The following is a 12,808-nucleotide window of genomic DNA, read 5'->3' as shown; positions in this document are numbered from 1 at the left end:
ACTTGTAAAGACCCTAAGTATTGAGCAGATAGGTAAGACAGGAATCTCAGTAAAATAGTTATGACTTTTAATATACTTATGAAACATGCATGCACACACACATACTCTAACAAACACACATACATGCACATACACACCACAAGCATGTTGCTCCAGCAAAATCTTTAGCATACTTAAGAAGATCATTTATTTTTAAGTCATTTAAATATTTGAATGTGTCTTCCATAAATTGTAATACTGAATCCTATTTGAACATGCACAGATATGGAATGTTAAGTTTTTATTTGATATCATTTTTTCTTTAGCCAATATCAAAGACACAAAGAGTGTGTCAGATGCTGAGGGCATCAAAGAAAAAGGTAAGACAATAAGTTTAGGACAATTTAATGGGAATTCATTTAATACACTTAAAAATGTAAACACACACAGATGGACTTTAGGGGGGAGACTCTCATGCACAAACACTGAGTTCAAATTCACTGTTCAGTGATCTAAATCTTTGAATGGGTTTTCGACTATGTTAAATAATGTATTGAATTCTTGTTGTGCACAGGTATGAAATGTTTAATTTGTTTTCCTGTTTTTCTTCAGTCAGTATCAATGACACAACAACTGTGAAAGCAGACGTGAAGGAGAGAGGTAAGACAGTAGGGTCAATAGAATAGTAGGGTCAATATTTATTACACTGATGGAATGTGATTGTGCATGTACACGCGCACACACACACACACACAGACACACACTCCTTATGTTGTGCCAACACAGTTTGTGCTTTTGGCCAGATTAAAATGATACTTGGCAATTTTGTTTATTCCAAATACTGGTAAAAGTGTTTCATTGAAGCTTCATACATGAAATATGATGTTGCACTGACTTATTGAACATTTTATACTTTTGCCTCTTAGTAAGTAATATTGTATTATACATTTTAGCTCCAAAGAATAGCGGCCCATCTAGGTGGAGGAGGGTATTGAATCTGTTCACGTCTTGCTTCAGACAGAGGGCACGAACATAAATGGTTATTATTATTTTTATTATTATTATTATTATTATTAATTAATTAAATAATTCTAAACACTTCAGACATTAAGAAATGAAGAAAAGTCAACAGTATTTTTAAAAGAATAGATTTATTATACATTTACAGAGAAGTTCTTTTTGTTTGTCTCTTTGTTTTGATGGTATCATAACTAAGTAAGCTTTCAGTTTTTTAGAGGAAAATTATGTCAAACAGTACATGAAAGCAGTAATTATATGATAGTAGCAAAGAGCTGGTGGTTGTAGAGTTACTGTCAACATCTATTTACACTATATTTAACTGAATACACATTTTAACTGAATAATATTTTAATATTTTCAACTTTTATTTTTCAGGGTCGTCAATGCAGAACTATCATTGCCTCTGTAGAAGCCAGTTAAAACCTGCAAAATGTCATTCTCTTAATTTTTCAATAAGATATTAAATTTTTGTAATCAAATGAGTTTTGTTTTTCTTTCTTTTCTTAATTGAGGGTACCATTAGGGAGGGGTGATCACAGTTCACAAGAAATAAAATCATTAATTTACAAATCACAGTAAACAAAACTTTATGTATATCACACCAACAATGCTAGTTGAAAATCCTGAAAATTACAAGACTTTATTTCACGAAGGGCAAAGAACAAAAAGCCGCATTTACGAGCCACAGGAATGAGGTGCTTCATGGATCATGCTAAATAATATGGACATTTCACACATCTCAGGGAAATAAAAAGTGGCTTTAACTGGTAACAAAATACCCAGTGGGACTCTTTTGATTAATTTTTTTATCAGATTCTTTTTTCAATTTTTTTCTATTAAACCAAAGAAATAAACAATACATGGTACAAACTTTTAACTTCATTCAAATACATTCATGAACACTCATACTCACACACATATACCCTACCATATGGTTCAATTACGGACAACGCTTTCGGTTTTATATTCCAGTATTTTCATGTTTAAATCCAATAGATATAGGCCTATAGTTAAAACTCCTAGGAATTCACTTGAAAAGTAAACTTGCTTTAGGCAAAAGCGGCTTTCTAGATCACTTGCAACTTTTACAGATAATGAGCCCGTTTTAATTAACTTTTAAATACGTGTAATATTGAGAGTATTTTATGTTTAATGCATCTGGTAGCTACGGTAGAGGAACGGGGAAAACACCCCAACGTTATTAGCGCCACCGGTAAAATAATTGAGACAGATCTCTCCCAACTTGATGATATCTTGAAAGACAGAATGGACAAAACAACAAAATGAATTGTGGGGATCCCACCCACCCAGGAAGTTCTCTTTTTTAATTTTTTATCCAGCAATAGTAGACTTCTGACTTTGTCTCTCTTTAATTCCACTTTTAGGCCTAGTTCATATATTTTTTTTATTGTCCAGTGTTTTATCTTAGTTTTATCTCTCAAAGGATAACAATTGCCGATATTTATATCTAAATATTTTTATTGGCTGAATAAATTCTTACTTTATCTTATCTTAGTTGTACTATTGCTATAGCCATGTTACATGTATTATCACACTGTAAATAGCGGCAACTTTTCTTTTTTTAACACAATTCCTTTTCTGTCATTTTTCAAAATGATTAAAGGATTTAAAATCTTTTAAAACACCCTGCTGCGGTACGATATTTTTATCTCTTTTACACACAGTATACTTTGAAATATGTGCTCGAAGTAGCTACATTTCTTTACTTTTCTCGTCCCAAAAACTTTACCAACGCTCTCAGTTCAGGTCTATCCTTTAAAATAAAATGATCTATTGTATAAAATATAACATGAGTAAGACCATAACACTATAGTATAATCAAAATTCTTCCCCCCCCCCCCCCCCCCCCCCCCCCCACACACACACACACACACACAATACAATATCTACTGATACCATACAAACTCAGCGTGTGTAGGAGTGTGAAAACTAATGTAAATCAAGTTCACGGATAGGATATGCCATGTAAGGGGAGATAGGTTATGTCCTTTTGCGTTTCTTTATTCTGTCAATTTTGAGAAGAAATATCAGTGTCTTGTATTACACTTAGTCAATATAAAATTTAAAAAAGTCAAGTTTCATGTAATTCGTCAGATGTAATAAAATACAGCATTTCCCCAGAAAACCTTTACCCCCATTTGTGTGAATGCAATGTGCCGTCTGCAGAGCTCAGCGTCTGCCACCACGCTGGATGCTCGCGGTTCCCGGGAGCTGAACAGTTAACGCGGTCTGAAAAATTTTAGGGAGAATCAGATGAAATAGAGAGGAACCGTGGCATTTATAAAGTTCTACGTGTTGAAGCTGGAGATGTGGGCTAGTTTAACTCTTTTCTTTAAAAGTTCTCAATATACTCTGCCTTTCACCAACCCTATGCAACCGAAATATTTTGCTGGCATCTTGATACATTTTCCACTTCTGTCTCCCCCGTAAAACGGTCCATACTAAAAATTCAATAATCGTATGGCAATTTTATACAGGCAATTGACCTACTTTTATACCCATGCAGCTATCAACGAGTTTTATGGCTGTGGAGTGAAAACGTGATACACGTCAGTGATATAAAAAAAATTATTTCTAATTACACAATTTACGATCAGTGCATATGACTCAAAAGTGTTCCGATTTGTGAGCTTAAGGGGACATTACTTTTTGAAAGTAATGAAAAAATTGGAAACAAGCCAAAATCAGAAAAAAAATCATTTTTTCTCTTATATGCAAATTAGGTTCCTTGAAGTAATATAAGACTGGCCGGAAGTAATGTTCATATCAGAGATTTGTAATGATGATGATCTTAATGATAATTAATGATGCTTAAAAAATCTTATTAAAGTTTTCAGTTGTCATCTGGTGTGAAAGAAATTTTCTGCACTAACACAATCATTCCACAAGTGAAAAATAGATAGTAAACGCGCCTCAGAGATGCACTGCAGACGTCCCAGCTTATGGGTGAAAATCGCACACTTAAGATATTAGGTTATGATTATGATGTAAAAATATGCGTGTCTAAGGCTTCCATTAAAATTTTGACTGCATTTCTATTTATCTGGTTCGACAAGAGTGGCTTTTATTGGGATATTTTCTTTCTCTTTTTTTTTAAGCGAAAACAAGGCATAAAAATCAAAATATTCAGAAGTAAAAAGATTTCAAAGTTTCAAATCTTCTTGGTCACTCGTCGTGGTGGTTCACGGGGAAATTTTCAGACAACTTACATTGGTATAAATTGATAATCATCCGACTACGCGCTTTTTAATTATGTTCGTGATACACATGTAAATCACCCTCAAAACCGCCTTGACTTGTGTCAAAATTACATTTTACATTAGACAATTAAATTTTTGGATTGTGTCAAAATGTGTTTTTTAGTCTTCTCTTACTGTTTAAGTGCGGAAAACAGGCCTGTTTGTTGTAAATAAAGTTTAATATAAGCAACAAGTGAAGTCTTGAGTCATTATTCTCACAACATTTGGATTTTTTACCTACTTAATTTTTTAAACAAAGTCAAGTTGTTACGTTGTCTATGATTAAACAAACAAATATCATATTCCATACATAGATATACTTTATAAACCTGTCTGCTCTACTTAAATTTCTCTGTCTAGGAAACTCGCTGATGTACAGAATATGTTTATTTATTTAAATACAGGTGTATATGTGCTTGTCTAGATGCAGGTAATCTACATGTAGAGGAAGAAGGTCTTTTCGATATTTCGGCTACACGTAAGACTTGACGAAACACCCCTTGATGACTTTTATTTTATAAGTGTTTCTGTCTATGTGTACTTTGTGATAGCCCTGTAAAAATGTAAGCATGATTTTTAAATCATTAAAATTATGAATGTTCGAAAAAAAACTAGTAGAATACTACGCAAAAATAAGTTAACACAAAAAGAAACAAATATGATTGATATATCACTCCAAAACTTTTGCTGTTTCTTTCGACAGGATTTGATACGAGGCGGTATATCTATACTACACTGAAGGCATCCGTAACTGTTTTTTGTATCGAAATACGCTAGATGCAGCAGCAGAATCATCATATCAAAAACACCAAAAAAGTTATAACTCATATCCACCGGAGAAGTGTATTTTCATTTTATTTCTGTTATTAGGTTACACATTTTTAATTCTCATGCCTAGATTACATTTGAAAAGCGTACTGTGCGATGAAATCGATTTTTCGTGCGTTTTTTTTTTTTTTTTTTTTTTTTTTTACATTTTGTTTTGCATCGTAAGTGGCTACGGCGAATACGTTTACCTTACGGGCGGGTTAATGTTAAATATTTATTTTATTACGAAACAGTGTTACTTTTTAAACAGATAATAAGGAATTGAATCTTGAGATGGTCCATCCATTGTACTTCATATCTGCTCATTAATGACAAAATCCCCGCAATACTACTGGTATACAACAAGTAGACTACACTGTAGGTAGCTGCAAATAAGTCAATGGGTACACAATGCTTTAAGGACTTCTTTAAAGACTTCTGCTGCTGTTACACAGAGACGAAGTAAATAGAAAACATTGATGCATGATGCATTGATGCATGTATCAGACTGTCTCAAAAATAGATTATTTACTAGAATAAAATGGCGATTGTTTTATTTATCATTACTTTTACATTAGACTGAGCTCTCGGTATTATTCTACCGGATTCCATTGCTGACAAAATCAATACTGGAGACGACGTAAAGCGGTTATGTTGACCTAAGATCTTAGTGTTGACGTAGATAAAGATATTAAATCCTAACTTGAGCTTTAACTAAAGCGTTTTACGTAACAGACAAGAGGTTAAACTGAACAGATGCACAGGTTCAATAATGCTGTACCATCCTCACCCGGTCTTCTCTTGATGGATGACAGCGCCCTCCTCGTGAAAAAAATTGAGTTGTTCCCACAGAACAACGTAAAGCGTGTACTGGGGTTGCCAGACACCTTTTTTTCTAGAACTTCTTCATGCCATTTTTTTTCTTTTACAGATCTTGTATCAATTCTCCAACTTAAACATTCCTGGGCCCATCATAATACGTTGATAAAAAAAGAATAAAGCAATAAATGATTGGTGAGGGTATTTTCTACAATAAAAATTCTTCTTATTGTTGCCTTTTCCCCGTCATTCGTTTTTGTCTAAATCATCATTTTTTGCATTCCTCTTCAAATATTCATGAAGCCTAGATTTTGGGAGAGGGGCAACTGCCGCAATGAAGCCCACATATTCCTGGGCCCCGTATCTCGAAAGCATCGCGCATTGCGACCATGCGCAAGCGTCTCGATTCCATAACTCGCCCATACTCGTCCCTTATAATACATTGTAGCCTCTATTTGATATAGCTATTCGCAATACACGATGCTTTCGAGATACTGGGCCCTATAGCTCATTTAATTTACAAGCACACTTACCACATCGTCACCATAAAAGCAATATAGGTTCTTTCTGTAAAATAATAACATTTCTGTCCACAATCAACTGATTTTGTAAGAATGAAAATATCAACAGAATAACATGAGTGTAAACCAATGTTATGAGATATAGTATGTTAAACCTGAAGTTAGAGGATGAACAAGGACAGTGAGAAGTAGTTCTCTGTAATGGGTTCCTGACCACTCCTCTAGGTCCAACCTTATCAGTAAAATACGTCAGGGGGTGTTCCATGTCAAGTAAAAGTGTCTCGTCTGCCTGACTGCAGGCATGACATCAGTGCAAATTGATCACCGGTTAAGATGGAGGGGGTGTGTGTGTGTGAGGGGGGGGGGGGGGGGGTAACGAGAAAATAACTCACTTGAAGTTGATTGACTGGGGTCTCGGCCCTCAATGCAATATATCACGAAGTTGATAAATATGTAAGGTGTAAAGAAATGAACATTAGCCCCCTCCCCGATAAGAACTGACGTGGTTGAAGAATGTAAGGGCGGGGTGGGGGTGGGGGTGGGGTGGGGGAAGGGAGTAAGGTCCTATCCCCCTGTAAACATTTTTCTCAGCCTACTATCCTTATCATATAGAAATAAATAAATACGGTGTTAGGTGTGATGTAATCAGGGCGCTGGAAATGACTTATTTTATTTATTTATTTTTTTTTTTTTGTTCGGAAACTTTTAAGATCAGACTGAAAGAGTGCTTTCTACATGCAAGAATGATAAGTTGCAATTTATCTCTAAACCGAAATAATAACGCTAGAGATAAATTTCATTGTTTGCATCACAGGCTGATGATTAAAAAAAAGGTAGACATGAGGACATTTAACGTGAAAATTGATTATGTCAGACGAAGTCAAAGCGGAAATGACACTCCAAACGTAACCATTGAAAATTGTCACAAAAAACAGTGGTGTATAAAAACGACCAATTCATTAAGCCTATCTTTAAAAAAGCTACTAATCCTTCTAAGTATTAATTATTTTGACCTGGGATTCAAAATATGTATTATTGCGAACTTGATTTATTATCGTGTGTTTATTTATTATTTATCTATTTTCCTCTTGTGGGTAATTGTCCTACTACGAGTAACCCACTTATTGTTCTCAAGTAGAGACTTGGGTTGCCGTGTAGAAATAGTGCTGCAAGCACATAGTTTTTCTTCTTTATTTACGCCATGGAGCTGAAGGAAAGTTTACAATGTTAGTTCATCACATACTCTCCCCGCTGATTGGAAAATGTGTGTGAGTGGGAAGGGGGGGGGGGATCCGTGGTTCCATGGAAAAAGCTCATGTCCGTATCTGTATTGCATTTTTACTGAAGTAAATACAGAAACCAACAACTTATGAAAATAATGGTACAACCAAGTGGATTTTCTAACTCCACCTGTACTTAATGAATACTTATCAGTCGTATAAGTTTGAAAAAATAAGTTTACATAGTTTTCTTATGATAATATTTTAGTTAAACCACCACTTGAAATGCACTGCAATTTTTTGTTGAAGATCTTAGGGTGCATTCCTATAGATTTAAGATCGGTCTATCCCCATGGGGAGTCTCACTAGATTACTGTCAGATAATCCGGCTTAAATGTCCTTCCTGCCTACTACAAGATGTAAGGGGGTAATTAACTTCCGTCCGTGGTCAGCTGACTGCAATTTAGCATGAACCCCCAGTGAGATCGTTCTAATTCTCTGGGAATGCCCTATTACATTTCCTATGTAGCTGCTGCTTAAATTGCAATACCTCATGTGAATTGGCTTCAGAATAGATGGTTATTAACTATTAAGAGAGCAAGAAAGTTTTATATGTATTTTGTTTCATTTAGTTTTTAGGGACTTTTTTAAATACATTTTTTAAAAAATTATCCTAGTATTTGAAGTAAAGTTTTTAGCTTATAAAAACTTCAGAGTTTAGACAATAACCCATTTCACGCGTTCAATTTGGATCATTTCATTTTGTTAGCACATCTTTAGGTTTACTATTTGGAAAATGACTTCCCATCATATTTGATCTGATGTTTCTACCTGTAGTAAAACAAAGAAAGCTAAGACGCAGCTTTTTGGTGCACAGAAAATTTTGAGTGTACTGTGGGTAAAAGAGACAAAATGTTACAACTACTTCGTTTACCTTTTCAATATACTTTTAGCTTGAAAATGGCTTTTTTATTGTTGTTTAACTGACATTGAGCAATTTTATACAACTCTGAATATGCATTATAGAGCAGTCATCATTTACTGTGATGGAATGAAATATTTCTAATAATATTTTTAACATCTTTTTATTTCCAGACAACATAAAAATATGTACAATGCTTTACACCTCTAACAATTCAATTAGTGAAATAACAAATCTAACATCAGAACATTCAACATAATTCACCATAAACATTTTCCCTTCTGTAAGCATTTGCCTCATTTTCAATTTCCATATTACTGTGATTACAGGACCAACCTGGAAGGGGGTGATTAAGACACCCCTGCACACCCCTTAAACAATCAGAGTGTACCCCAATACTGTAACTTTAACACTGTCTTCACACCAAATGTCAGTCACTATGTCAGTGCTCAAAGACAATATAAGAAAACAGAATTCATTATTTTTTAAAGTCACTTGTGAAGATTCTCAACCATGAATATGCACTATTATGATATGGCCTTGTTTATATTACTAGCAAGACCAAGAATAAAAAGGCCTAGATTACAGCTAGTGCACTTGGTTTCAGATTATTGTTCAACATTCATTGGCTCCATTCTTTTTTTATGTCAGTGGAGAGTTATCAAATCCTCTTCAATGCTGTCAGGAAGCACTTCAAAGGTCTCCTAATTATTGGGTAACCTGTAAAAAAGCAAATGAAAAACTTCAATATTTCATGATGAAACACTAAAGCCATGCAGTATTCTACAGCAAAAACCTTATAATCTTATTACAAAAATTATTTAACTCCACACAGTGCCAAAAAGTGTTAATTTTGAAAATATTGTACCTAAAACCCTTTACACTGGACAGCGTCCTTTCTGCTTCCTTTGTGCAACCATGAAACTGGCATTGCTGTGGTTGTAGAAAGGAGCCACAAGCATGACTTTGGTTGCAAAATGAATGCTCAATGATCAGCCAGTTGTCAGAACGTACTCAGTAATTTATTTAAATTTCAAACGCGGCCGTACTACAGAATGCAGAAAGGACGCCACCCAATGAAAAGGGGGCTTAAGAAAAGAGACAGAAAAACTGGCAAATGTACAGGCACAAGTCTTAGTAAATATAGCCACACAGCAAATATGAAGTAAAAACAAGGCAGCAAAGCTGTCAAATGTAGAAACACAAAGCAGAAAATAAAGATGCAGAAAATAGGTCATTTTGTCAAATCTGATGCAATTTAATAAATAATGTTTATAACAGCACAGTCAATCAACACTAAAATTTAATCATGCACAATAGGTAACATGGTCAATAAGATTACAGTTTCACATATTGTGAAAAATGAGAAAAATGATAGTGCATAAAATAATTTTGTATAATGTTTAAAGGTATTAACACCAATATTATAGCTTATGTGGAAATACAGAAAATGTACAAAGCTTCGGGTGTGTGGGATCACATCTTGAAGATGCCAGTGTTTGAAAAAAAAAATTAAAATAAAACATAACAAACAATATTCCAATAAAGCTGCTATTCAAACTTTTAATCTAGTTTTATTAACACGATATGAATAACCCCAGTGAGTATGAGGATAATAAGGCACTGTTATTCATCTATAGCATTTATGTTAGCATTACACAAAATAATTTTTTTCTTTTGTAAAATTACATGCAATATCAAGCAACATTTACCTGCATAATTATCACTGATTCCTAATTATGTGACACTGTTAATTTCAGACTTTTACAAACTGTATCTGGCAGAGAGCTAAACATATGGGAGTTTACAGGGAAATCTCAACATATGTGTAATTTACTAATGTAATCTCATTCAATGGCCAGAAAAATCAACCAATAAGACTTGTTTTCCAGCTAAAGCTGTATTTAAGTCCTGTTTCTTTCCTGTAATTTCAGTCATGATGAAACTGTAGGTCTGATCACTGATGACCAGCCAAAACTTGTCAAGATGGTAAAAAATTGTACTTCGGCAGTCCAAAGGACCAGCAAGATTTTTAAGTGTCACCATTTTGAATTTACAGTCATCATTTGACATACTTCACTAACAGCATTTTTTTTTTCCCCCTCCATTTACTTATCAGGCAAGATATAAAAAATGATAACATTCACAGACAAAGTAAGCTAGCCAATCATAGTATCTCTCTCAAACAAATAGAGTGATTCCCTATGGGGAAGCCCCCTGCTCCCGATATTACTTGCTCTGGCATTGTCTATTGCTCACGACACACAGACAGCTATCAAGAGAGTGGTCCATGCTGCCAAGCATATGTTAACACGGCAGGGCAAATGTTTCCTGACAAACTTTTTTCTTTGAAAATAACGTTGGTAGCATAGAAATGAGGTCACCTGATTAACTCAGTAAATTTGATTTCTCAGTTATTGGTACTTCTGTTTATATTCAGCCTGCGGCATATCACTGTTTTACGTAAAGATGGTTTAAAAGTTTGGTCAATTCTTCGAACGCGATTCGTGGTGAAAGAACATAAGGCCACACTTTTTTATTTTTATGGATGACATCCTCTGGGGACCCCGAAATCTGTGTGAGAGGGTGAAAAAAAAAAATACTGCTTAAGTAAAGGAATGCTGAATGTTTCTTGCTAAACGGTAAAACAGTTTTCCACTTATCATGTTATTGGTGTTGGATACACGCTAAAAAAAAAAAAAGCTTAAAAACAGCCTTACTTTTCACAAAATGGTCCAATCATGCTGATTTTTTAGCTTGACCCGCATTTTATGAATATTCATCAGTTCTGTAAGTTTCAAGCGAAAAGGTAAAATGGCTTTCCACTAATCGTGTTAACGGTGAAAGTGCATGGCGACGACAACAACGACAGACGCAGGTAACTGCTATATGTAGAGACACATCTGTGTTTGTACATAAAAGACTGCTGAGATGAGAAAATATCAATAGAACAATTTTAAATTTCCAATTTGCACCATTTTGAGATTCTGAACATAGTGAGAGATTGAAACTGCACTGATGTGACTTTATTTCCATTTCTGACACTATATTACAAAATACAAGGTTACAGGTTAACCATCATTTTTATACAATCAACTACCAAAATTGTTTAGGTGCAGAAAATGCCAAAAGAACACTTTTACATGACTGTCTAATTAGTTCAATAATGACACTGTTAACATGCCTAAGAATCAAATTCATGGTGGATAAAATATGCTGAAAAAAGTAAAAAACAGCACAACTTTTGGAGAAATGGTCTGATCAGACTGATTTTTAAACTTGACCTGTATTTTATGTATACTCATCAGTTCTGCAAGTTTGAAGACAAAAATTGAAATGGTTTTCATTTTAATTGTATAACCATAGATTAAATATCCTAAAAAAAACCCCCAAAAAACAGAATAACTTTTTGAAAAATGGTATGGAACAGGCTGACTTTCAAACTTAAGCTGTATTTTATGAATATTCATCAGTTCCGACACAAGATAGTTTCACGTTTTTTATCCAATAAGGGTAGATAGAATATGCTGAAAAAAAAATGGAACAATGGTCTGATCAGGCTGATTTTGGCATTTCACTTGTGTTTTTATGAATATTCATCAGTTCTATGAGCTTAAAGATTAAAGGTAAAACAGTTTTCATATTAGTTTACTCTGAAGTGCCTAATAATAGTGCCGGCACGATTATTTTTTTCCCGGAAATTTTCCACCCGGCACAATCTTATTTTCCCTAGCACGATTAAGAATATCCACACGGGCCGATTATTCGGCTAGGCACTATTATTAATTTCTGAAAATTTTCAGGGGGCACAATTATTCCAGTAGGCACTATTATTTGGCACTTCAGAGTACTGTTATGTAATAATGAAAGTGCACGATGACGACAACGACAGCATAAGCAAAGGCTATATGTGCAGACACATCCGTCTGTACAGAAAAAAATGGTAAGATCATGCTGATTTTCAAATTCGACCTGAATTTATGAATATTCATCAGTTCGAAGAGATTAGGTCAATGTGTCTGTACATAAAAACTGACACCAATTCCAGTGTTTGGCTTGACAAGCTCTACAAAATGCAACAAACAAGAGGTCTCTAGCATTTTAAGTTCAAAAATAGGTGTAAGAGACTTATGAGTTTTGGCACCAAATGACTGCTTCTCCCATAGAAATGCACCGATTGACCTCAAACTTAAGAAGATGAAAGGAGACCATAAGAGTAACACTTCATTATAATATGACAGCTTAGGTCTGTGTAGTTTC

The 12,808-nt window shown here is 34.4% G+C and overlaps 2 protein-coding genes and 1 long non-coding RNA gene across 6 annotated transcripts in view; 1 reads left to right on the top strand and 2 right to left on the bottom strand.

Annotated features, from left to right (window-relative positions):
* LOC147762101 (uncharacterized) overlaps positions 1-12,808 on the bottom strand; it is a 214,773-nt gene that overhangs the window by 154,389 nt on the left and 47,576 nt on the right. The window lies entirely within an intron of this gene.
* The window catches only part of LOC106176769 (uncharacterized), a 226,984-nt gene that overhangs the window by 207,446 nt on the left and 6,730 nt on the right, over positions 1-12,808 (bottom strand). The window contains exon 3 of one of the 4 annotated variants that reach the window (XR_015334220.1): positions 8,552-9,268. The exons of the other annotated variants lie outside the window; for them this stretch is intronic. The gene's annotated coding sequence lies outside the window, so the exon portion shown is untranslated. Of the gene's footprint in view, positions 1-8,551; positions 9,269-12,808 lie in introns of those variants that run through there. 4 annotated transcript variants of the gene reach the window in all.
* Positions 320-1,478, top strand: LOC147762104 (uncharacterized). The gene is made up of 3 exons (XR_015334160.1): positions 320-639; positions 933-1,018; positions 1,375-1,478. It is a non-coding gene; the product is annotated as an uncharacterized LOC147762104 (long non-coding RNA).

This window comes from Lingula anatina, chromosome 4 (assembly GCF_051362555.1).
Source record: "Lingula anatina isolate TDL-2025a chromosome 4, LinAna3.0, whole genome shotgun sequence".
Taxonomy (NCBI): Eukaryota; Metazoa; Brachiopoda; class Lingulata; order Lingulida; family Lingulidae; genus Lingula; species Lingula anatina.
The sequence above is the reverse complement of the archived record's forward strand: the minus strand, read 5'-3'. Positions and strand labels throughout refer to the sequence as shown.